The sequence below is a fragment of the Lissotriton helveticus genome, chromosome 9, assembly GCF_964261635.1.
Source record: "Lissotriton helveticus chromosome 9, aLisHel1.1, whole genome shotgun sequence".
In the NCBI taxonomy this organism is placed as follows: Eukaryota; Metazoa; Chordata; class Amphibia; order Caudata; family Salamandridae; genus Lissotriton; species Lissotriton helveticus.
In genome coordinates, this window is record NC_136070.1 from 748,490,182 (window position 1) to 748,514,593 (window position 24,412).

Genomic DNA, 24,412 nt, shown 5'->3' on the forward strand with positions numbered 1-24,412 from the left:
CTACCTGGTTCTCCGTATTGGAGTATTGGGCTTTCTTTACTATTTGTTGTCGGTCCCCTGGTGCATTGGTTATGACTCTAGGGTCACTATTTAGGTGAACTGTTAGTGCCTCTATCATTCTTTTGATTGTCAGAACCTCTTCTTGGACTATGTTTAGTTTTGTGTAGAGGTCCAGCACAAGTATATGGATGTCATGTGTCTTTCCCTTTGTCTTCTCCACAATTAAACTCAAATTAGTCTGTTTTTTTCTTCTTTCCCTAGTGTTTGCTCTTCTCGAACTTCCTCCACGTTCTCAACTAAGGGTAGATATCTATTCAAGCATTCTACGTTTATGATCTCTCCACATATCAAATTGCCTTGATTCCTATCTATATTATCTGAAGTGTTCAAACTAGGAGAGGGTGTCGTATCAGTACCCAGTCCTGACTTTAGAGGTGATACAGTTGGTGATCGCAGCAATATTTTGTTGTGTGCTTGGTGAACAATAATAGTTGGGCTATTTCGCTTTACCGGAAGCGTCTTTTCCATCCTACTGTAGTCTTTTCCCTCCTACTGTAGTAAGATGGAATTTTGCCTTTTCCCTTGGTACTTGACTCTTTTCCACTAGACAGCATTTTTTCCACCTCTTCTATTAAGTCATCGATAGCGACCAAAGTGCAATTATCGGCTGCCGATTTGGCCAGTTTTTGCATCCTTGCTGTTTTTTTCCTCCCAGTCATTGTTTCGTCTGCTTTCCTTTTCCCCATTACTACCTAAATCAGAGGTCTTCAAACTTTTTGATGCCGAGACCCCCTTGTAAAACCTTTTTAGGCGTAAGGACCCCCTTCAGACAAAAGTTTTTAGAAACTGGTACTCCTCATCATCAACTTTTGACAACCATAAAAGCGCCTGTTAGACCTCATCATATCCATCCATCATTCATCCACCCACACTTTCACACGTCCATCCATCCACCCTTTCATCCTTCCATCCATACATCCATCCTTCATCCATCCACCCTTTCATCCTTCCTTCCATACATCCATCCTTCATCCATCCATCTATCCTTTCATCCATACATCCATCCACCCTTTCATCCATCCATCCATCCATCATTCATTCCCCCACCTTTTCACACATCCATCCATGCAACCTTTTATCCATCCATCCATCCATCCATCCATCCACCCTTTCATCCATCCATCCTTCTTCCATCCACCCTTTCATCCTTCCATCCATACATCCATCATTCATCCATCCACCCTTTCATCCATCCATTTACCCATCATTCATCCACCCATCTTTTTACACATCCATCCATCCTTCATCCAGGCAACCTTTTATCCATCCATACATCCTTCATCCATCTACCCTTTCATCCTTCCATCCATCCACCCTTTCATCCATCCACTCATCATTCATCCACCCACCTTTTCACACATCCATCCATCCTTCAGCCTTACATACATCCATCCACCCATCATTCATCCACCCACCTTTTCTGTGCCTCTCTCATGGGGGGGATCAGTATCTCTCTGCGTCTTCTTCCTTCTTCTTTCCCGCTCATGGGAGGGCATCTCTGTGCCTCCCTGCTGGGGGCGGGGACTTGTCACGGGACCCTCAGCTCCAGGCGCGCAACATCCATTGAACTCAAAGGGCTACACTACAGTCTGCTCCCCCAGGCCCCCCCCCCAGCTCCCCCTCCCCAGCTCGTGTATGTGAGCCCGGCTGAAACAGCTTCTGGGACATACACACAGCCACACTCGAGTACTTGACAGGTCTTTAAAAGACCTTTTACTTGTTAATGAGGCGTTGATGTTTCACACCTCAGTGTGAATTAGGCCTCCGCCGTGAACACCCTCGATCAGCCCAATGCCAGGAACTGCACTCTGCAGAATCTGCAACTCCCTTCCCAGGACTCCACGACCCCCCTGGGGGTCGCACCCCACAGATTGAAGACCTCTGACCTAAATGGTTTGTTACCGAGCTGTTATATTAACTGTGTAATTGATGTGGTGGGTTACAGTAGCCTTAAATTAGATTGGGGTTATAGGACAAAATACTCTTGTAACCAGCAGTGCAATCAGTGCATCAATAAAACAACTAAAACCCAATAATAGCACAACTGGCTACCTATATTCATTTTGGGTCCTCAGTTGAAATATTTAAATATAACATGCAAGCTTCAGCATATAATTTATTAAAAGATAAAGATGCTAATAATAAGATCAGGATAACAACTATCCAGCAAATACTAATAAAAGTTAATGGACAATTAGTTCATAAACCTCTTCGTCGTGTATATAGTCTATTTAGTCTTACCACTGTGGTTGGAAAATCGCAGAGAAAAATAAAACTAAGGGGGTATTGCCCAGCCCGGCCTTCTTCGGGCTTTGACGGCTGCGGATGGGCCCGCCTTTGGCCCAGGCTTCGCCCAGCCAGCGCGCGGGCACACCCACATGCGTCCCGCGCTGCAGGAGGGTGTTGCTGACTTTAAGGGCCTCTGGCGCCCACAGGTGACAACCTCAGCTGGCGCCGCGCCCCCTGGATGCTGATGTTTCATAGCCTGGCCGTTCGCCTCCCAGCAGTGCAGCTGCAGATTAACCCACGGTTTCCCTCACAGCAATGGCGAAGGAGCAGGACGAACAAGGTGAGGTGATTTACAGAGGGTAGGATGCGGCCGTTCCCCTCACGGCGTCAGTGGTTCAAGTTTCTTTGCATTTCATTTAGAAATTCCTAGTGGGTCATAAATTGACCTACCACATGAATATTAATGAGGTAGGTCACAATTTGCTACCCCTTAGGAGTCTCTAAAATCACAGAGATGGTGGCCTGCTGGGTCAGCAGACCACCATTTCCATGATTGCTTTTAAAGAAAGCAATCTTTTTTTTAACTGCAGCCCGTTTTCCTCAAAGGAGCATGGATTGCATTTAAAAGGAAAAAATGAAAAGTTTTCTTTAATTTTTTAAGAGAAGATAATGGTCTGTTGGACCACTGTCTACGCTTAAAAAGGTTTTCGCCACCATTCACAAAGTGGCTGGGGTGCCTTAGGGTGTCTTCCCATTTTTTAATGGCTTATCACCAACTTGAAGTTGGTGGTAAAATGCGAATGTTTTGCGACCATATTTTGGCCTCAAAACACTCTTACATACCGCAGCGATTCGGTATTAGGAAGGGACGCCCTAAACAAGCTCCCTTCCTAATAGCAAATCACTAACCCATTTTGTCATTCGGTAATAGGTTACCAATTCGCAAAATAGGGTTTGGTACATAGGAAAAGCCTTTTTGCGTTCGCAAATGGGCCGATTCTGTGAATCGGCATGTTTGCGAATGCAAAATAGCTTTTTGCATGTGGCCCTCTGTGGTTTATGCCATATGTAGGGTTTCCTAGCTATTTCCTCCCCGTTTTGGTGTGTTGTAGGTTCCTTCACCCTGGCATCCCCATTTGGACAGTTCAGAGTTGTGACATTAGCAGGTATATGAAGCTGTTCAGACGTACAAAGTGCACATGGATTGGTCCTGGGAATGTCTGTCACAGAGTTTGGGTGTACAAAGCCAGTACCAAGACAACTTGCACAGCATTTGCATAGAAGTTACGTGGCTTCCATTGGACTTGTCCCTTGCAGTGTGTTGGTCCTAATGCAATATGTGTGCCATCATGTGATCCAACACAATGTTTTGTTTGGCCCGAATCATGCTAATCTGTCTTTACATTGGCTAAATCCTCATTGTGTATGAACTGTATGTATGTAGCTGGTGATGTATCTCCTCATTCTAGGCCAAAGTGCTTGTGACACATCACTGACATTTGTTTGTGACATTCCACCAAATGCAAGCAACAATGGATTGAAATGGCCCTGTGGTCAGAAACTGATGTGTCTGTTTTTTTATTTAATTGATGTAGGAATATTTTTGTGAGGTAGGCAATTTGGCTCCAGCTGATGATGATGACCTAATTTAATGTTGCCTATGTTGCCTATTGTAGAGGGTATAGTCTGATGTATCCCCTCCATCAAAGTTGTGAAGGTCTGTAACTGATTATGTAAAGAATCGAGTCATGTCTTATGTGCTATGTCTTAAACATCATGTTAGCCTATGATTTGAATAATGGAATAAAGATGTTTTCAGACCAGACACTTGTGTGTATGTGTTGTTGTGACATGGTATTGATATAGAGTTGAACATTGTTTACATACAAAATACCCATGCTTCTAGAAGTGCCTAGTTTTGGCATTGCTAAGTACACAGGGTACTACATTTACACTGGTGCATGTGAGACTTACAACAGGAGACAATGATTTGGTGACGTGTATATTTAATGAAGTGAACAAGGATAAGATCAAAAAGTGTACTAAAAATTGAATGATGAAAAGCAAAAGTGAAGTAGTCAGTCATGGGGGATATAACCATTGTACTAGGGTCCAAATAAACTGGAGTCCAAAGTCCAATATACTACTCACATCAGATATGGAAAAGTGGGCAGGAATAGTCCACAAAGTGAATATGTTGCATGCACGGGAGGAAATTAGGGTTGAGGTTTCTTACAGGCGGTAGTGGCTGTCTTGCCATCCCTTCTCCTGGATGTTTGCATGGACGTCCCTCTTTTTGACAGAAGGTGGATCCACAGCTGCTGAGACAGGGTTGAGTACAAGCATGTCCTTGTCTGACAGGGCCACTCTTCCAGTGGATGTAGCAGACATTGATAGCCTGGAGGAACTTTGACCACAGGATGGGGTAGAAATGCAGTGCAGAGCATGGTGATGATGTCCCGTAGCACCCTAACAAGGGAGGTCATGTTGGCACTGATGCCGGCCACCTTGATGTGGATGCCAGCAGCTTTCTGGTATGAGTCCCTCTGCAGCTACTTCATTTCCCGGTTTTCAATAACGACCTGGCCCATCTCACCTTGGGAGTACTGGTAGACTCCTAGGACATGATTGATGGTAGCCTGGGTGTCCGTAGACTGAATGGGCTCACTTTGCGGGCCCACAGTTACACTCCCATAAGTCATACCTGATGGGCCTGTGCCCTTGGCACAAGCTGCACCCTGCCACCGGGTCCTGCATCCTTAGTGACTGTGGTGGTGATAACCACCTCAGAATCAAGAACTGGGGGATGCTGGATGGTACTGACTGTGCTAGGTACACAAGTTGGGGGTGCAGGGGTTGCCTGTGTTGTTGCAGCTATGGTGTGCGGCGTTGTTGTGGGCACGGTGATCCACACTCTTGCCATCTGCTCAGGCTGACCAGATGGGCCAGCACCGTCATCCATGTTCACATCTCCAGAAATGTTGTCATCACTGAGGCTTCATAATAGGGTGGAGCAGTAGTCTATTTGGTGTCCAAGCCCTGACCAGGTGCTGTGGCTGATCGACCTGTAGAGTAATAGAGAACAACCGTTGCTCATGCAGGTAAGAGCAGTAGAGCAGTGGGGCGGGGTGGGGGGATTTCGACACGAGATGGCGAGGGAAAATTAAAAAAAATAGTTTATTTCCCCTCGTCGTCATCTGTCAAACACCCCCCACACCTGGCCCTACCGCCCCACCGCTCTTACCTGCATGTGCTGCGGCTGATAGAGTACATTGTTATTGGTGGAAGTGGGATATCTACACCCACATTGTTTGTGTCAAAGTAAATTGAGACCTAGAATGAAACAAATAGGTACAGATTAGTATTGTCATCTATTTGCGTGGAGTTAAAGTTGGTAACTAGACCTTTGAAGACATTTAAGACATGTAGCAGAATTGATCCGCTCATTTGGTGTGCTGATATGTGACATTTTGGCTTTAAGGAAAGACATGACATCTCCAAAACATTGCAAAGAACACAATGTCAGTGTAACGTGTATTTTCTTATTTCAAGGCCTAGTTGTGTTTAATACAGACAAACACACACCTTGGTTGTAAATTTAGCATTATTCATCATGTGAGGAGTGAAGTGTCAATGGTGCACTTGTCACTGTTATTTAGCTGACTTTCCTTCATGGCTTACATATAATAGAGGTACGCAGCTGGTATGGTGTCACTCATGTCATCAAAAGTTTGAGTTTGGGAGACCAGGACACCATCAATCAAAGTATTCAGACATATATCTGAGTAGAGCATTGTCTGTACGTTGCACTATCCATAACGAGTGAACATCAGTTGCCATGTGGCAGACAAGTGAGAAGAGGCAAAAGGAGTAAAGCATCTTGGTTAGAATTCCAGTCACAGGGTCTCTTGGTAGTGGTGGTAGCTCTTCTATCTCCACTTACCAACAGTTAAAAAATGGTGACTTGCATAATGAGTGAACATCAGTTGTACCATGGCAGGCAAGTGAAAAGGGGCAAAATGAGAATAGCATCTTGGTTAGAGTTCCAGTCACAGGGCCTCGTGGTAGTTGTAGTGAAATCTATCTCGACTTAATAACACTTGACAAATGGTAACCTGCATGATGAATGAACATCAGTGAGTGACATGGCAGACAAGTGAGAGGGGGCAAAAGGAGTACAGTATCTTGGTTAGAGTTTCAGTCACAGGGCCTCATGGTAATTGCAGTGTACTCTATCTCAACTTACCAACACTTGACACATGGTTAAGTAACATACCTGGTGACAACATACATTTAGAACAAACTATACATTTACATATTAATACATATCATGGGTCCTTTGATGATATATTTATGGTAATCCACTTACAGGCACCATTCCAACTCGTGGCATTTTATGGATATTTATACATGTGCTCTTATATACAACAATACACATTTCCCTTGACAAACAACCATCTCAGATACTTTGAGTATTGCATTTTAGGAAAGTAGATAGACAATGCAATAGTAACAGAAGAGTTGAGAGCAAACAGTACACTGGTATTGTGACAGTTAGGGAAGTGTAACTTACCAGACTCCACTTCAGGTATTCCTCTCAAGTTACCAGCATGCTGGACAGTAAAGATCTTCTTCTCTCAGGGAAATAATTGTAATGCGGCACTAGGCGGGCCACCGTGAACCCTCTGGGCCTCGCGGTGGTAAGTGTTGAACTGGGTACACAACTTAAAGCTGAGGTCGTTCTACCTTCTCCTAATTTCCAGCTGTGAGCGTAGGGTGGTACAAACAGTATTCACTCTGCTGACTATCCATTCCCACATTTCCGTTTTCCCACTGAGAGGAGTATGCTGGACTTAGGAACCAAAAATCTGGGGCTATACTCTAATGATTTAATCTTCCATGACTGTCAACTCAGCCTCAGTGAGCCATGCATGATAAAAATATAATCTGAGTGATCAAATGAAAGGATATATCTAACAAGTGATTGTAGGCGAGTAGGGTCTGCTTCCTATGGTTACCCCCACTTTTTGCTGTGATTCTCTGGTTTTTCGACTTTAGTCTGGCAGTGGCCCAGCTAATCAGGACCACAGCCTAGCTGTCCTCTCTCTAAACTGTTACCATGAACTTTAGGTACTTACCAGATTGGGTATTGGGTCACCTTTGTGAGCCCCTGTATAGTGTACCATAGGTAGCCATGGCATAGATGCATCCAAGGCCTACCAGGGGCTGCAGCATGTATGATGCCATCCCTGGCTGGCCCTCCAAACTGACACCACAGGTCTGCAATTGCAAGCTGGGTAAGGTGGTGTAATCACCCCTTACTTATATATAGTATACCTATATCTATATATATACATATAGACACATATGAACCTATAAGCCACTCCTATGGCAGGCCTCAACAGTCCTGGAGGCAGAGTGCTTGGTTTTCTGTGAGAGGGTGCCCTAGCTTGAGCTGAGCCCCTCTGCAGCTTTCAGAACCATCTCCTTATAGCTGATCTATGATATAGCCATACCATATACTCTTAAGTGCATTATAATCCTCAGGGTTATTGCTAACTTTGGTTAGGCTTTATCAAAACATGTTGCGTAAGGTGTAAAACACTTTGGAATACTACCCCCCCCCCGCCAGTCCTGGCAGCGAGATTAGCATTCAACCCTTCTAGAGGAAGAAGACATGTAGTTACTGTTAAACCCGGTTAAAGTTAAACAGAGCCCCAGCATCACAAAATGGATGCTGCTGCCACAGACACGAGTCTGCCCTCCTGCTGCTGGACAAAACTCCGACAGGGGAGGCTTGGAAAATAGGTTTCCTGTGCAGGCAGGCTTTAGTGTATTGGGGCAGGGAGGGTTGCATTCAGTGAATGCTTTTTAGACACTGCCTGGGGAACACAAGGTGATCCATGCATAGCCCAGTTCAAACCGGATGCTGGGGCACTCAGTCCCAGCTCTGGGGGGAACTGGACAAAGGGGAAGGGGTGTAACCACCCCCTCCCCAGGTCCACCCATAGGAGGGGCCATAGAGTTAGTCCATCCCCTATCTTTCCTATAAAGATATTGCCCTGGACGGAACTCTAAAACAAATATCCTGGACCTTCGACATTCCATTTCAACTGGAAGATGGAAGACATCTCCCTTGTGGTCAAGGAGTGACTACCCTGTTCAAACAGGCACCAACAGCAACTTTTCTTGTCTGCATTTTCGAGGCTCCCGCCGGATCCCAAAGAATCTGCGACAAAAGACTTGGACTCCCAGACATCTCTGACCCTGATTTTCGCTCACAGCAAAGCTGAGACCGGTGGCGGACACAAGAGATGTGGGACCGGAACTCCTGGACATCCTGCATTTTGCTACTTGCACCTACTTCCCGAGGTATCCCGAAGTTGTGCATTGGGGTGTTTGAAGCCCCTGCCCGAGCACCATTTGCACTGAAGCTCAGAGTCTCACACTCCACGAGTGTCCGGTGGGCCCCACTTTTGTATTTCTGCTTGACGTGTCTTTGCGTTTCCTAGCCCGTTGGCTAGTGAGCCCCCGAAGACTTTCCTTTGAATCTAACTTACCTTCCTGGTTGCTCCAGGGTTACTCCAGCTTCCCTGTAAAGGAGAAGCTCCCCAGACTTTGCTGGCCTGCAACAAAGTCAATTATGACATCTTGCGTGGATTGCGTTTGCCAAGGCTTGTTGGGTCCAATCCGGATACCGACACCGCAGTGAACTAGAACCTTTGTGAGGCAGCTAGAATCCAGCACCTGGTCATCGTCGACACTTTCTGGACCAAGTGGCTGAAGAGACAAACTTCACCTTTTCACCTGAAATCACCCGACATTGGCTGGCAGCTTTCCACCACCATCCTGGTCACTGGAAAGTGACCCAGATTCTGTCCCTTCTGCTTTCAGGTTTTTCAGATCTTCGATCCACCCAGACACTTTTCCTCCGGTCGCATGCAGCACTTCTTTGCAGCTCTCCATTGAAAGCGACGACAAAACCTGACACCAAAAGGCACCTATGCACCCAGCTTCCCTGGGTGAGGTAACACGAGTAATCCGGTGCTCCCGTGGGTCTTGACTCTCGAAGTGTCCTAGTTTAAAGGGCTTTCATCGTAGTCCATCCGGAAGTGTCCTTAAATTGTAATTTTTAACTTGTTCGTTTCCCACAGAAAGTCAATGGTAACCCGCGGCTGTGTTTAGAGACTACACGCATCTCCCGTGGGCCTCCTACTTCCTAACCCTTGGTTGTTCCTAGAAGCCCCAGTGATTTCACAGGCCCTAGGCCTGCTTTCTATTTCAGATGTGGTTCTTATACCACTATTTTAGTATATTGTTTGTGAGGCCCCTAGGGCATAACATATACTGTGCAACTTATCGAATGCTAAATGAGATCCTTGTAATGTACTTTGACCTCTGACCTCATAAAGAGCGCAGAGGGGTTGTGTTTAGAATAAATACATATATATTTGATAAATACCTTGTGTGGTGTACTTTCATTTGGTACTCAAGAGATTATAATTGGTAAAACAACTAGCCTAATTCGCTCTCTGAAGTCTTAGCCTGAAGACTGCTGGCCATCGCTACCCCTAGGATAGCTTTCTATAAGGTTGACTTTACAACCACCATCAATAAGGGTTGATTGGACTGGTGCAAGGTGTCTCACTAGAATAGTGGACATCATATACCAGGCCAACTTATTGCATTGGTGTGCAGCGGATGGGAAAAGAGCTTACATTGTTTTTCCAAATAATCTTGAGAATATCATTTGAAAAATCACATCAAGGTACCTGTACGTACATATAAATCAAGTCTTATAATACATAAGTTCTACTGAACTTAGCAGTTGTAGGTGGTAAGGGCTTAGCACACCCTGACTACAACTTCTAGAGAGGTTCTAGAAGGAAACAAGTAGTGTAGGTAGGTGCACACACCACACCTCACTAGTCATGGCTTTAAAAGCAGGGTCTAGTGTGCCTCTGCAAGAAGATAACCCAGTGTTGCCTTCTAAATATGACACTTTCACTTTTCAAGAACTGAGAAGCTTGTGTGCCATAAGAAAGTTAAAGTAAGGACAGAGTCCAACCTTTCAACACCTGGTAGATATCTTAGTGATAGATGATGTAGCAAAAACGGATCACTGACAAAATATCGACAGACAGAATATCGAGTTTGTATCTACAAACAGGTAAGTACAAAAATATTGAGTAAAAAATATCGTTTACAAAAATATAGTTTATAAAAATATCGACTTTAATAAAAACAGTGTTAAATTAAATTAATATTAAAAATTAATTACTAAAATATACTTAAAAATACTTAAATTAACTTGGGATTCCTGTGCTTACTTGTTTGGCTGCTGCCGTCCTGTCGCTGAGTCTTCGCTGTGCCCCTGAGAGCTCCTGAGAGCTTGCCTTCACTTCCAGCGCCTTCATTTTCACAGCGAGCTTGCCTTCACTTCCAGCGCCTTCATTTTCACCACCACTGCTAGCGGTACCCGCTGCGCGGGTCCCGCGTCGCCTGAAGGCTCCCTCTGACAGCGCTACACCCTGAATTGAGACTTTGGGAGCTAGGACCTGCAGGGCTGTGAGCGTGTTTGTGGGCGCAGGACTCAAAGTCCCAGGAGCGCCCACAATCTACCAATCGTCAGCAGCTGGGACGCTCTCCCTGCAGGCTCCTCCCCTGGCTGGTCAGTCGCGGTATTAAGCCGCCTTTTCTTCTCTAACAGTGGATTCCTGTGCTTACTTGTTTGGCTGCTGCCGTCCTGTCGCTGAGTCTTCGCTGTGCCCCTGAGAGCTCCTGAGAGCTTGCCTTCACTTCCAGCGCCTTCATTTTCACCGCGAGCTTGCCTTCACTTCCAGCGCCTTCATTTTCACCACCACTGCTAGCGGTACCTGCTTCGCGGGTCCCGCGTCGCCTGAAGGCTCCCTCTGACAGCGCTACACCCTGAATTGAGACTTTGGGAGCTAGGACCTGCAGGGCTGCGAGCGTGTTTGTGGGCGCAGGACTCAAAGTCCCAGGAGCGCCCACAATCTACCAATCGTCAGCAGCTGGGACGCTCTCCCTGCAGGCTCCTCCCCTGGCTGGTCAGTCGCGGTATTAAGCCGCCTTTTCTTCTCTAACAGTGGATTCCTGTGCTTACTTGTTTGGCTGCTGCCGTCCTGTCGCTGAGTCTTCGCTGTGCCCCTAAGAGCTCCTGAGAGCTTGCCTTCACTTCCAGCGCCTTCATTTTCACCGCGAGCTTGCCTTCACTTCCAGCGCCTTCATTTTCACCACCACTGCTAGCGGTACCCGCTGCGCGGGTCCCGCGTCGCCTGAAGGCTCCCTCTGACAGCGCTACACCCTGAATTGAGACTTTGGGAGCTAGGACCTGCAGGGCTGCGAGCGTGTTTGTGGGCGCAGGACTCAAAGTCCCAGGAGCGCCCACAATCTACCAAACGTCAGCAGCTGGGACGCTCTCCCTGCAGGCTCCTCCCCTGGCTGGTCAGTCGCGGTATTAAGCCGCCTTTTCTTCTCTAACAGTGGATTCCTGTGCTTACTTGTTTGGCTGCTGCCGTCCTGTCGCTGAGTCTTCGCTGTGCCCCTGAGAGCTCCTGAGAGCTTGCCTTCACTTCCAGCGCCTTCATTTTCACCGCGAGCTTGCCTTCACTTCCAGCGCCTTCATTTTCACCACCACTGCTAGCAGTACCCGCTGCGCGGGTCCCGCGTCGCCTGAAGGCTCCCTCTGACAGTGCTACACCCTGAATTGAGACTTTGGGAGCTAGGACCTGCAGGGCTGCGAGCGTGTTTGTGGGCGCAGGACTCAAAGTCCCAGGAGCGCCCACAATCTACCAATCGTCAGCAGCTGGGACGCTCTCCCTGCAGGCTCCTCCCCTGGCTGGTCAGTCGCGGTATTAAGCCGCCTTTTCTTCTCTAACAGTGGATTCCTGTGCTTACTTGTTTGGCTGCTGCCGTCCTGTCGCTGAGTCTTCGCTGTGCCCCTGAGAGCTCCTGAGAGCTTGCCTTCACTTCCAGCGCCTTCATTTTCACCGCGAGCTTGCCTTCACTTCCAGCGCCTTCATTTTCACCACCACTGCTAGCGGTACCCGCTGCGCGGGTCCTGTGTCGCCTGAAGGCTCCCTCTGACAGCGCTACACCCTGAATTGAGACTTTGGGAGCTAGGACCTGCAGGGCTGCGAGCGTGTTTGTGGGCGCAGGACTCAAAGTCCCAGGAGCGCCCACAATCTACCAATCGTCAGCAGCTGGGACGCTCTCCCTGCAGGCTCCTCCCCTGGCTGGTCAGTCGCGGTATTAAGCCGCCTTTTCTTCTCTAACAGTGGATTCCTGTGCTTACTTGTTTGGCTGCTGCCGTCCTGTCGCTGAGTCTTCGCTGTGCCCCTGAGAGCTCCTGAGAGCTTGCCTTCACTTCCAGCGCCTTCATTTTCACCGCGAGCTTGCCTTCACTTCCAGCGCCTTCATTTTCACCACCACTGCTAGCGGTACCCGCTGCGCGGGTCCCGCGTCACCTGAAGGCTCCCTCTGACAGCGCTACACCCTGAATTGAGACTTTGGGAGCTAGGACCTGCAGGGCTGCGAGCGTGTTTGTGGGCGCAGGACTCAAAGTCCCAGGAGCGCCCACAATCTACCAATCGTCAGCAGCTGGGACGCTCTCCCTGCAGGCTCCTCCCCTTCTTTGTCTGATAGTATATTTTCAGTACAGAGTCCCGCTGCGCGGGAGCGCGCGGGAGGGCACCGGGAGAAGCCCGGGACAAGGGCGGGTCCGTCTGAGGCCGTCAGAGGCCGAAGTAGGCTGGGCTGGGCCCCCTCTCTTTGATTTTAGTTTTAATCTATATTGTTGATTTTGTTAAATTTCCAATACTTGGTTGTTTATCCTGTCAGCTCTACTGTGCTAGTTTCTCGTTTAATCTTTTTAGCACCTTCCCTAGTCTAAACATGACGGCAAAAAAACTCCGTTCAGGTCGCGTCCTAGTGGGGAGATCTGGTTCTAAAACTAAATCGAACCCTTTACGTAATAAAATTACCTCTTCAATGCTTTTGAAAGGCCAATGCCAACTTTTTAATCTTTGGGATAAAGGGAAGGAAAAGGTGGGTGAGTCCGGTCCCTTCAGTGATACCTTAGAGGATAAAGTTCCCGAGCTAGCAACAGTTATTAGTAAGGATAACCCTATTTTGGGCTCGGTTCCAGTCCAGCTTCTGTCCGTTTCTATCTGTTCAGAGTCAGGGGGAGCTCTCCCTTCGATGCCCTCTGACTCGCAACAGAAGCTGGAGCTTCCTTATGAGACCTCGGGTTGTAATGTTGGGAGATCTGTTAATGTAAGACTCCCTCAAGTTTCTCAAATGGTAGCTCCTAAACATTTAGCGAATAATATTTTTTCTTCAGTTTTACCAACTAACTCTGCTATCGCTGAGGGCGATTATACACTCCCAGATATTGATCTGATAGCACATAAAGGTTTGCGAAGACCCGCTCAGGACAATGCCCATGTTGTCAATAATGTAAATGAAGCTATAACAAGTTCAACTCCTTGTCTTCTTAGTAGTACTCCCTCAAATAAATTAGATTTTTCTTTAGCTCAATTAAACTTTACCTCCTGTTCTGGCCCCAATTTGAATAATTTTCCGGTGAGTCCTTCTAGTCCTCATGGGAAGTTAATTTCCAACTCATTGTCCTCATTGGAATCTTTAATTTCTTCTATTTTGAGTTTGCTTGAAAAATTTGTGGGAGGGTCGGAATGTATCTTCGACACAGTAACTCAAATTCTAAGAGTTCTTTTGCAGACTAAGAGCGGGTCAGTTTCTGACCATCTTCCATTGCCAGCTAATCCTTTGGAGATGCCAAATAAGAAATCCCCCGATGGAAAGGTAATATTGGCCCCTGTTAAAACGCTTCCTGATCTTGAAGGTCTGAAAATAATCAATCCAGCAGTAACATCAGCAGATGCTAAGGTTTTTAAGGAGGTCTCGGCTGGAGCTAACTGTATAGTTACTGATAATGACGAGATAGAGGTGATACCTGTTTCCCCAGTTACTATAAATTCGGAAACTCCCTCTCTCTTCCCTATATTTTCGTTTCAGTCAAAAAAAGAAGGATGAGGCTCTTATAACCTCCCCTGGAACTTTCGAAAAGATAGTTTCCCCAAAACAAAAAAAGAATAGTATAAAAAAGAGAAAACCCATTCGAAGATTTTCTAAAAAAAGACAGAGGAAACTCCTGTTTGAAAAAATATTTGGAACCAATATTAGAAAATTCCGCCCAGACGGAGCAATCCTTTGTTACTCAGGAACATAGGATTGTTTCTCCTAAGGCAGTTCTAACGTCCATAGGGTCTGGTTTCATAAGTTCTACAAATCCCTTCCTCCCTAATACGCTATTACCCCCGGGTATTCCTTTCCCCTCCTCTCTCAATCCCTTAGCAAGACCTTTTTTAGATACTCCTACAACTGCAGCTATTCCCCTGGTGCCTACTAGGGAAAAAATAAATGTAGATACATTCTTTCTTGAATTTTCGCCCTTATTTGATACTGACTTAATTTTAAACAGATCAGCTTTACTTAGCTGTTTTAAAGATATTGAAGGTTTGAAATTAATTCAAACTTCAGATCTGGCTGCGGTACTTCTCCTTAACTCTCCCGAAGGGAAAACTGCAAGGGTGAAATTTCAGTCTAAAGTGGTGCTAAACCATATTTTACAATGGGCTGAGGAGCTCCAAATTAGAGGAATTGATGTTATTCCATATTTTATGGAAAAACAAAGCCAAAAGGTACATGCCAATTTGTCTTCTTCCTTTACTTCTAATTTGTTGCCTTTTGATTTGTCCGCAGTTAGATCAGAGGACTTAAAAATATGTGTGTCTAAAAATGAAAGACAAGTTCTCTATAAAACCCCCCCCCCCGCTCAAACAAACTCTGAAGGACGATCATTCTAAATGGAGTTGGCTACCAGGAATTTTGTCTAGTAAATCCTCTTCCTGTTCCAAACCGCCCTCTAATTTTTAACAGCGATTTGAAGTTTATTTCTTGGAATACTGCTGGTTTTAAAGATCATAAGGAAAAACTACGTTTCTTGCGTTCCCTAGATGCAGACATAATTTGTCTACAAGAAACGTGGGTGGAAGATAATTTAATACTAGAAAAAGAGTACTTTGTCTTAGAAGTTAGCGCAATCCACTCTAGGAGGGGTCACGCGAAGGGTGGAATAGCTTGCCTATTATCAAATAGAATTAATTGGAACTATACTCACTATCCCGATCCAGGTAGACTGTTCCAGGCAATAACTTTAAAAAATGTATTTAAGGATTGCCCTAATAGATCTCTTGTTCTGATAAATGCCTATATCCCCCCAAACTGTTGCTTCAATAATGGTTTAAAAGCACTCCTCTCCTTTATACCTAAAATAATGGACTCTTCCCCTTCCCCTTATGTATTAGTTCTTGGGGACTTGAATTGTAACATATCTAATAGCGGGCTTGACTTGTTTAGAAATAAACTTAGGGAAGAGTCTTTGACTATACCTCAGGCCCAGCTCCCAGCTAATATCAAAACCAATAAAAGAGGTACATTTCTTCTGGAAGGTCTATATAATGTGGATTGTCTAATAGTAAATGGGAGACTCCCTTCTGACACCCCGGCAGCTTTTACTCATAACTCTAATAAGGGAAACTCTATTATTGATTATGTAATTTCAGATTGTGATTTTGGAAAAGGGGGGTGGTGATGGACAGAGTTTCTGAATGATGCAGAATACTCTTACCAAGTCAAGAGATCATGGTTTTAATCCATCACCGTTTTTTAGCTCAATGCACCATCCCAGCTCAGAACCTGGCTATATGCAAATTAGTCTGTTCCTGTCCCAGTGCATGATGGGAACAGGGCAAACCAAACTACCAAGCCAATTCTTATACTGGGAAGGAAACAAGCTTCCGGGGACCGGTTTCTGGCATCACAGCCTTCTTCGGCCCGGCTTGCTTGAATCCTGATGGTGCAATGAGCAAGGGACTCACGTCTGAGCATACCCTCCCACACATAGTGTGGATGAAACCGATTTTGGAAAAGGGGGGTGGTGATGGACAGAGTTTCTGAATGATGCAGAATACTCTTACCAAGTCAAGAGATCATGGTTTTAATCCATCACCGTTTTTTAGCTCAATGCACCATCCCAGCTCAGAACCTGGCTATATGCAAATTAGTCTCTTCCTGTCCCAGTGCATGATGGGAACAGGGCAAACCAAACTACCAAGCCAATTCTTGTACTGGGAAGGAAACAAGCTTCCGGGGACCGGTTTCTGGCATCACAGCCTTCTTCGGCCCGGCTTGCTTGAATCCTGATGGTGAAATGAGCAAGGGACTCACGTCTGAGCATACCCTCCCACACATAGTGTGGATGAAACCGATTTTGGAAAAGGGGGGTGGTGATGGACAGAGTTTCTGAATGATGCAGAATACTCTTACCAAGTCAAGAGATCATGGTTTTAATCCATCACCGTTTTTTAGCTCAATGCACCATCCCAGCTCAGAACCTGGCTATATGCAAATTAGTCTGTTCCTGTCCCAGTGCATGATGGGAACAGGGCAAACCAAACTACCAAGCCAATTCTTATACTGGGAAGGAAACAAGCTTCCGGGGACCGGTTTCTGGCATCACAGCCTTCTTCGGCCCGGCTTGCTTGAATCCTGATGGTGCAATGAGCAAGGGACTCACGTCTGAGCATACCCTCCCACACATAGTGTGGATGAAACCGATTTTGGAAAAGGGGGGTGGTGATGGACAGAGTTTCTGAATGATGCAGAATACTCTTACCAAGTCAAGAGATCATGGTTTTAATCCATCACCGTTTTTTAGCTCAATGCACCATCCCAGCTCAGAACCTGGCTATATGCAAATTAGTCTGTTCCTGTCCCAGTGCATGATGGGAACAGGGCAAACCAAACTACCAAGCCAATTCTTATACTGGGAAGGAAACAAGCTTCCGGGGACCGGTTTCTGGCATCACAGCCTTCTTCGGCCCGGCTTGCTTGAATCCTGATGGTGCAATGAGCAAGGGACTCACGTCTGAGCATACCCTCCCACACATAGTGTGGATGAAACCGATTTTGGAAAAGGGGGGTGGTGATGGACAGAGTTTCTGAATGATGCAGAATACTCTTACCAAGTCAAGAGATCATGGTTTTAATCCATCACCGTTTTTTAGCTCAATGCACCATCCCAGCTCAGAACCTGGCTATATGCAAATTAGTCTCTTCCTGTCCCAGTGCATGATGGGAACAGGGCAAACCAAACTACCAAGCCAATTCTTGTACTGGGAAGGAAACAAGCTTCCGGGGACCGGTTTCTGGCATCACAGCCTTCTTCGGCCCGGCTTGCTTGAATCCTGATGGTGAAATGAGCAAGGGACTCACGTCTGAGCATACCCTCCCACACATAGTGTGGATGAAACCGATTTTGGAAAAGGGGGGTGGTGATGGACAGAGTTTCTGAATGATGCAGAATACTCTTACCAAGTCAAGAGATCATGGTTTTAATCCATCACCGTTTTTTAGCTCAATGCACCATCCCAGCTCAGAACCTGGCTATATGCAAATTAGTCTGTTCCTGTCCCAGTGCATGATGGGAACAGGGCAAACCAAACTACCAAGCCAATTCTTATACTGGGAAGGAAACAAGCTTCCGGGGACCGGTTTCTGGCATCACAGCCTTCTTCAGCCCGGCTTGCTTGAATCCTGATGGTGCAATGAGCAAGGGACTCACGTCTGAGCATACCCTCCCACACATAGTGTGGATGAAACCGATTTTGGAAAAGGGGGGTGGTGATGGACAGAGTTTCTGAATGATGCAGAATACTCTTACCAAGTCAAGAGATCATGGTTTTAATCCATCACCGTTTTTTAGCTCAATGCACCATCCCAGCTCAGAACCTGGCTATATGCAAATTAGTCTGTTCCTGTCCCAGTGCATGATGGGAACAGGGCAAACCAAACTACCAAGCCAATTCTTATACTGGGAAGGAAACAAGCTTCCGGGGACCGGTTTCTGGCATCACAGCCTTCTTCGGCCCGGCTTGCTTGAATCCTGATGGTGCAATGAGCAAGGGACTCACGTCTGAGCATACCCTCCCACACATAGTGTGGATGAAACCGATTTTGGAAAAGGGGGGTGGTGATGGACAGAGTTTCTGAATGATGCAGAATACTCTTACCAAGTCAAGAGATCATGGTTTTAATCCATCACCGTTTTTTAGCTCAATGCACCATCCCAGCTCAGAACCTGGCTATATGCAAATTAGTCTGTTCCTGTCCCAGTGCATGATGGGAACAGGGAAAACCAAACTACCAAGCCAATTCTTATACTGGGAAGGAAACAAGCTTCCGGGGACCGGTTTCTGGCATCACAGCCTTCTTCGGCCCGGCTTGCTTGAATCCTGATGGTGCAATGAGCAAGGGACTCACGTCTGAGCATACCCTCCCACACATAGTGTGGATGAAACCGATTTTGGAAAAGGGGGGTGGTGATGGACAGAGTTTCTGAATGATGCAGAATACTCTTACCAAGTCAAGAGATCATGGTTTTAATCCATCACCGTTTTTTAGCTCAATGCACCATCCCAGCTCAGAACCTGGCTATATGCAAATTAGTCTGTTCCTGTCCCAGTGCATGATGGGAACAGGGCAAACCAAACTACCAAGCCAATTCTTATACTGGGAAGGAAACAAGCTTCCGGGGACCGGTTTCTGGCATCACAGCCTTCTTCGGCCCGGCTTGCTTGAATCCTGATGGTGCAATGAGCAAGGGACTCACGTCTGAGCATACCCTCCCACACATAGTGTGGATGAAACCGATTTTGGAAAAGGGGGGTGGTGAAGGACAGAGTTTCTGAATGATGCAGAATACTCTTACCAAGTCAAGAGATCATGGTTTTAATCCATCACCGTTTTTTAGCTCAATGCACCATCCCAGCTCAGAACCTGGCTATATGCAAATTAGTCTGTTCCTGTCCCAGTGCATGATGGGAACAGGGCAAACCAAACTACCAAGCCAATTCTTATACTGGGAAGGAAACAAGCTTCCGGGGACCGGTTTCTGGCATCACAGCCTTCTTCGGCCCGGCTTGCTTGAATCCTGATGGTGCAATGAGCAAGGGACTCACGTCTGAGCATACCCTCCCACACATAGTGTGGATGAAACCGATTTTGGAAAAGGGGGGTGGTGATGGACAGAGTTTCTGAATGATGCAGAATACTCTTACCAAGTCAAGAGATCATGGTTTTAATCCATCACCGTTTTTTAGCTCAATGCACCATCCCAGCTCAGAACCTGGCTATATGCAAATTAGTCTGTTCCTGTCCCAGTGCATGATGGGAACAGGGCAAACCAAACTACCAAGCCAATTCTTATACTGGGAAGGAAACAAGCTTCCGGGGACCGGTTTCTGGCATCACAGCCTTCTTCGGCCCGGCTTGCTTGAATCCTGATGGTGCAATGAGCAAGGGACTCACGTCTGAGCATACCCTCCCACACATAGTGTGGATGAAACCGATTTTGGAAAAGGGGGGTGGTGATGGACAGAGTTTCTGAATGATGCAGAATACTCTTACCAAGTCAAGAGATCATGGTTTTAATCCATCACCGTTTTTTAGCTCAATGCACCATCCCAGCTCAGAACCTGGCTATATGCAAATTAGTCTGTTCCTGTCCCAGTGCATGATGGGAACAGGGCAAACCAAACTACCAAGCCAATTCTTATACTGGGAAGGAAACAAGCTTCCGGGGACCGGTTTCTGGCATCACAGCCTTCTTCGGCCCGGCTTGCTTGAATCCTGATGGTGCAATGAGCAAGGGACTCACGTCTGAGCATACCCTCCCACACATAGTGTGGATGAAACCGATTTTGGAAAAGGGGGGTGGTGATGGACAGAGTTTCTGAATGATGCAGAATACTCTTACCAAGTCAAGAGATCATGGTTTTAATCCATCACCGTTTTTTAGCTCAATGCACCATCCCAGCTCAGAACCTGGCTATATGGAAATTAGTCTGTTCCTGTCCCAGTGCATGATGGGAACAGGGCAAACCAAACTACCAAGCCAATTCTTATACTGGGAAGGAAACAAGCTTCCGGGGACCGGTTTCTGGCATCACAGCCTTCTTCGGCCCGGCTTGCTTGAATCCTGATGGTGCAATGAGCAAGGGACTCACGTCTGAGCATACCCTCCCACACATAGTGTGGATGAAACCGATTTTGGAAAAGGGGGGTGGTGATGGACAGAGTTTCTGAATGATGCAGAATACTCTTACCAAGTCAAGAGATCATGGTTTTAATCCATCACCGTTTTTTAGCTCAATGCACCATCCCAGCTCAGAACCTGGCTATATGCAAATTAGTCTGTTCCTGTCCCAGTGCATGATGGGAACAGGGCAAACCAAACTACCAAGCCAATTCTTATACTGGGAAGGAAACAAGCTTCCGGGGACCGGTTTCTGGCATCACAGCCTTCTTCGGCCCGGCTTGCTTGAATCCTGATGGTGCAATGAGCAAGGGACTCACGTCTGAGCATACCCTCCCACACATAGTGTGGATGAAACCGATTTTGGAAAAGGGGGGTGGTGATGGACAGAGTTTCTGAATGATGCAGAATACTCTTACCAAGTCAAGAGATCATGGTTTTAATCCATCACCGTTTTTTAGCTCAATGCACCATCCCAGCTCAGAACCTGGCTATATGCAAATTAGTCTGTTCCTGTCCCAGTGCATGATGGGAACAGGGCAAACCAAACTACCAAGCCAATTCTTATACTGGGAAGGAAACAAGCTTCCGGGGACCGGTTTCTGGCATCACAGCCTTCTTCGGCCCGGCTTGCTTGAATCCTGATGGTGCAATGAGCAAGGGACTCACGTCTGAGCATACCCTCCCACACATAGTGTGGATGAAACCGATTTTGGAAAAGGGGGGTGGTGATGGACAGAGTTTCTGAATGATGCAGAATACTCTTACCAAGTCAAGAGATCATGGTTTTAATCCATCACCGTTTTTTAGCTCAATGCACCATCCCAGCTCAGAACCTGGCTATATGCAAATTAGTCTGTTCCTGTCCCAGTGCATGATGGGAACAGGGCAAACCAAACTACCAAGCCAATTCTTATACTGGGAAGGAAACAAGCTTCCGGGGACCGGTTTCTGGCATCACAGCCTTCTTCGGCCCGGCTTGCTTGAATCCTGAGGGTGCAATGAGCAAGGGACTCACGTCTGAGCATACCCTCCCACACATAGTGTGGATGAAACCGATTTTGGAAAAGGGGGGTGGTGATGGACAGAGTTTCTGAATGATGCAGAATACTCTTACCAAGTCAAGAGATCATGGTTTTAATCCATCACCGTTTTTTAGCTCAATGCACCATCCCAGCTCAGAACCTGGCTATATGCAAATTAGTCTGTTCCTGTCCCAGTGCATGATGGGAACAGGGCAAACCAAACTACCAAGCCAATTCTTATACTGGGAAGGAAACAAGCTTCCGGGGACCGGTTTCTGGCATCACAGCCTTCTTCGGCCCGGCTTGCTTGAATCCTGAGGGTGCAATGAGCAAGGGACTCACGTCTGAGCATACCCTCCCACACATAGTGTGGATGAAACCGATTTTGGAAAAGGGGTGTGGTGATGGACAGAGTTTCTGAATGATGCAGAATACTCTTACCAAGTCAAGAGATCATGGTTTTAATCCATCACCGTTTTTTAGCTCAATGCACCATCCCAGCTCAGAACCTGGCTATATGCAAATTAGTCTGTTCCTGTCCCAGTGCATGATGGGAACAGGGCAAACCAAACTACCAAGCCAATTCTTATACTGGGAAGGAAACAAGCTTCCGGGGACCGGTTTCTGGCATCACAGCCTTCTTCGGCCCGGCTTGCTTGAATCCTGATGGTGCAATGAGCAAGGGACTCACGTCTGAGCATACCCTCCCACACATAGTGTGGATGAAACCGATTTTGGAAAAGGGGGGTGGTGATGGACAGAGTTTCTGAATGATGCAGAATACTCTTACCAAGTCAAGAGATCATGGTTTTAATCCATCACCGTTTTTTAGCTCAATGCACCATCCCAGCTCAGAACCTGGCTATATGCAAATTAGTCTGTTCCTGTCCCAGTGCATGATGGGAACAGGGCAAACCAAACTACCAAGCCAATTCTTATACTGGGAAGGAAACAAGCTTCCGGGGACCGGTTTCTGGCATCACAGCCTTCTTCGGCCCGGCTTGCTTGAATCCTGATGGTGCAATGAGCAAGGGACTCACGTCTGAGCATACCCTCCCACACATAGTGTGGATGAAACCGATTTTGGAAAAGGGGGGTGGTGATGGACAGAGTTTCTGAATGATGCAGAATACTCTTACCAAGTCAAGAGATCATGGTTTTAATCCATCACCGTTTTTTAGCTCAATGCACCATCCCAGCTCAGAACCTGGCTATATGCAAATTAGTCTGTTCCTGTCCCAGTGCATGATGGGAACAGGGCAAACCAAACTACCAAGCCAATTCTTATACTGGGAAGGAAACAAGCTTCCGGGGACCGGTTTCTGGCATCACAGCCTTCTTCGGCCCGGCTTGCTTGAATCCTGATGGTGCAATGAGCAAGGGACTCACGTCTGAGCATACCCTCCCACACATAGTGTGGATGAAACCGATTTTGGAAAAGGGGGGTGGTGATGGACAGAGTTTCTGAATGATGCAGAATACTCTTACCAAGTCAAGAGATCATGGTTTTAATCCATCACCGTTTTTTAGCTCAATGCACCATCCCAGCTCAGAACCTGGCTATATGCAAATTAGTCTGTTCCTGTCCCAGTGCATGATGGGAACAGGGCAAACCAAACTACCAAGCCAATTCTTATACTGGGAAGGAAACAAGCTTCCGGGGACCGGTTTCTGGCATCACAGCCTTCTTCGGCCCGGCTTGCTTGAATCCTGATGGTGCAATGAGCAAGGGACTCACGTCTGAGCATACCCTCCCACACATAGTGTGGATGAAACCGATTTTGGAAAAGGGGGTAGGTGATGGACAGAGTTTCTGAATGATGCAGAATACTCTTACCAAGTCAAGAGATCATGGTTTTAATCCATCACCGTTTTTTAGCTCAATGCACCATCCCAGCTCAGAACCTGGCTATATGCAAATTAGTCTGTTCCTGTCCCAGTGCATGATGGGAACAGGGCAAACCAAACTACCAAGCCAATTCTTATACTGGGAAGGAAACAAGCTTCCGGGGACCGGTTTCTGGCATCACAGCCTTCTTCGGCCCGGCTTGCTTGAATCATGATGGTGCAATGAGCAAGGGACTCACGTCTGAGCATACCCTCCCACACATAGTGTGGATGAAACCAATTTTGGAAAAGGGGGGTGGTGATGGACAGAGTTTCTGAATGATGCAGAATACTCTTACCAAGTCAAGAGATCATGGTTTTAATCCATCACCGTTTTTTAGCTCAATGCACCATCCCAGCTCAGAACCTGGCTATATGCAAATTAGTCTGTTCCTGTCCCAGTGCATGATGGGAACAGGGCAAACCAAACTACCAAGCCAATTCTTATACTGGGAAGGAAACAAGCTTCCGGGGACCGGTTTCTGGCATCACAGCCTTCTTCGGCCCGGCTTGCTTGAATCCTGATGGTGCAATGAGCAAGGGACTCACGTCTGAGCATACCCTCCCACACATAGTGTGGATGAAACCGATTTTGGAAAAGGGGGGTGGTGATGGACAGAGTTTCTGAATGATGCAGAATACTCTTACCAAGTCAAGAGATCATGGTTTTAATCCATCACCGTTTTTTAGCTCAATGCACCATCCCAGCTCAGAACCTGGCTATATGCAAATTAGTCTGTTCCTGTCCCAGTGCATGATGGGAACAGGGCAAACCAAACTACCAAGCCAATTCTTATACTGGGAAGGAAACAAGCTTCCGGGGACCGGTTTCTGGCATCACAGCCTTCTTCGGCCCGGCTTGCTTGAATCCTGATGGTGCAATGAGCAAGGGACTCACGTCTGAGCATACCCTCCCACACATAGTGTGGATGAAACCGATTTTGGAAAAGGGGGGTGGTGATGGACAGAGTTTCTGAATGATGCAGAATACTCTTACCAAGTCAAGAGATCA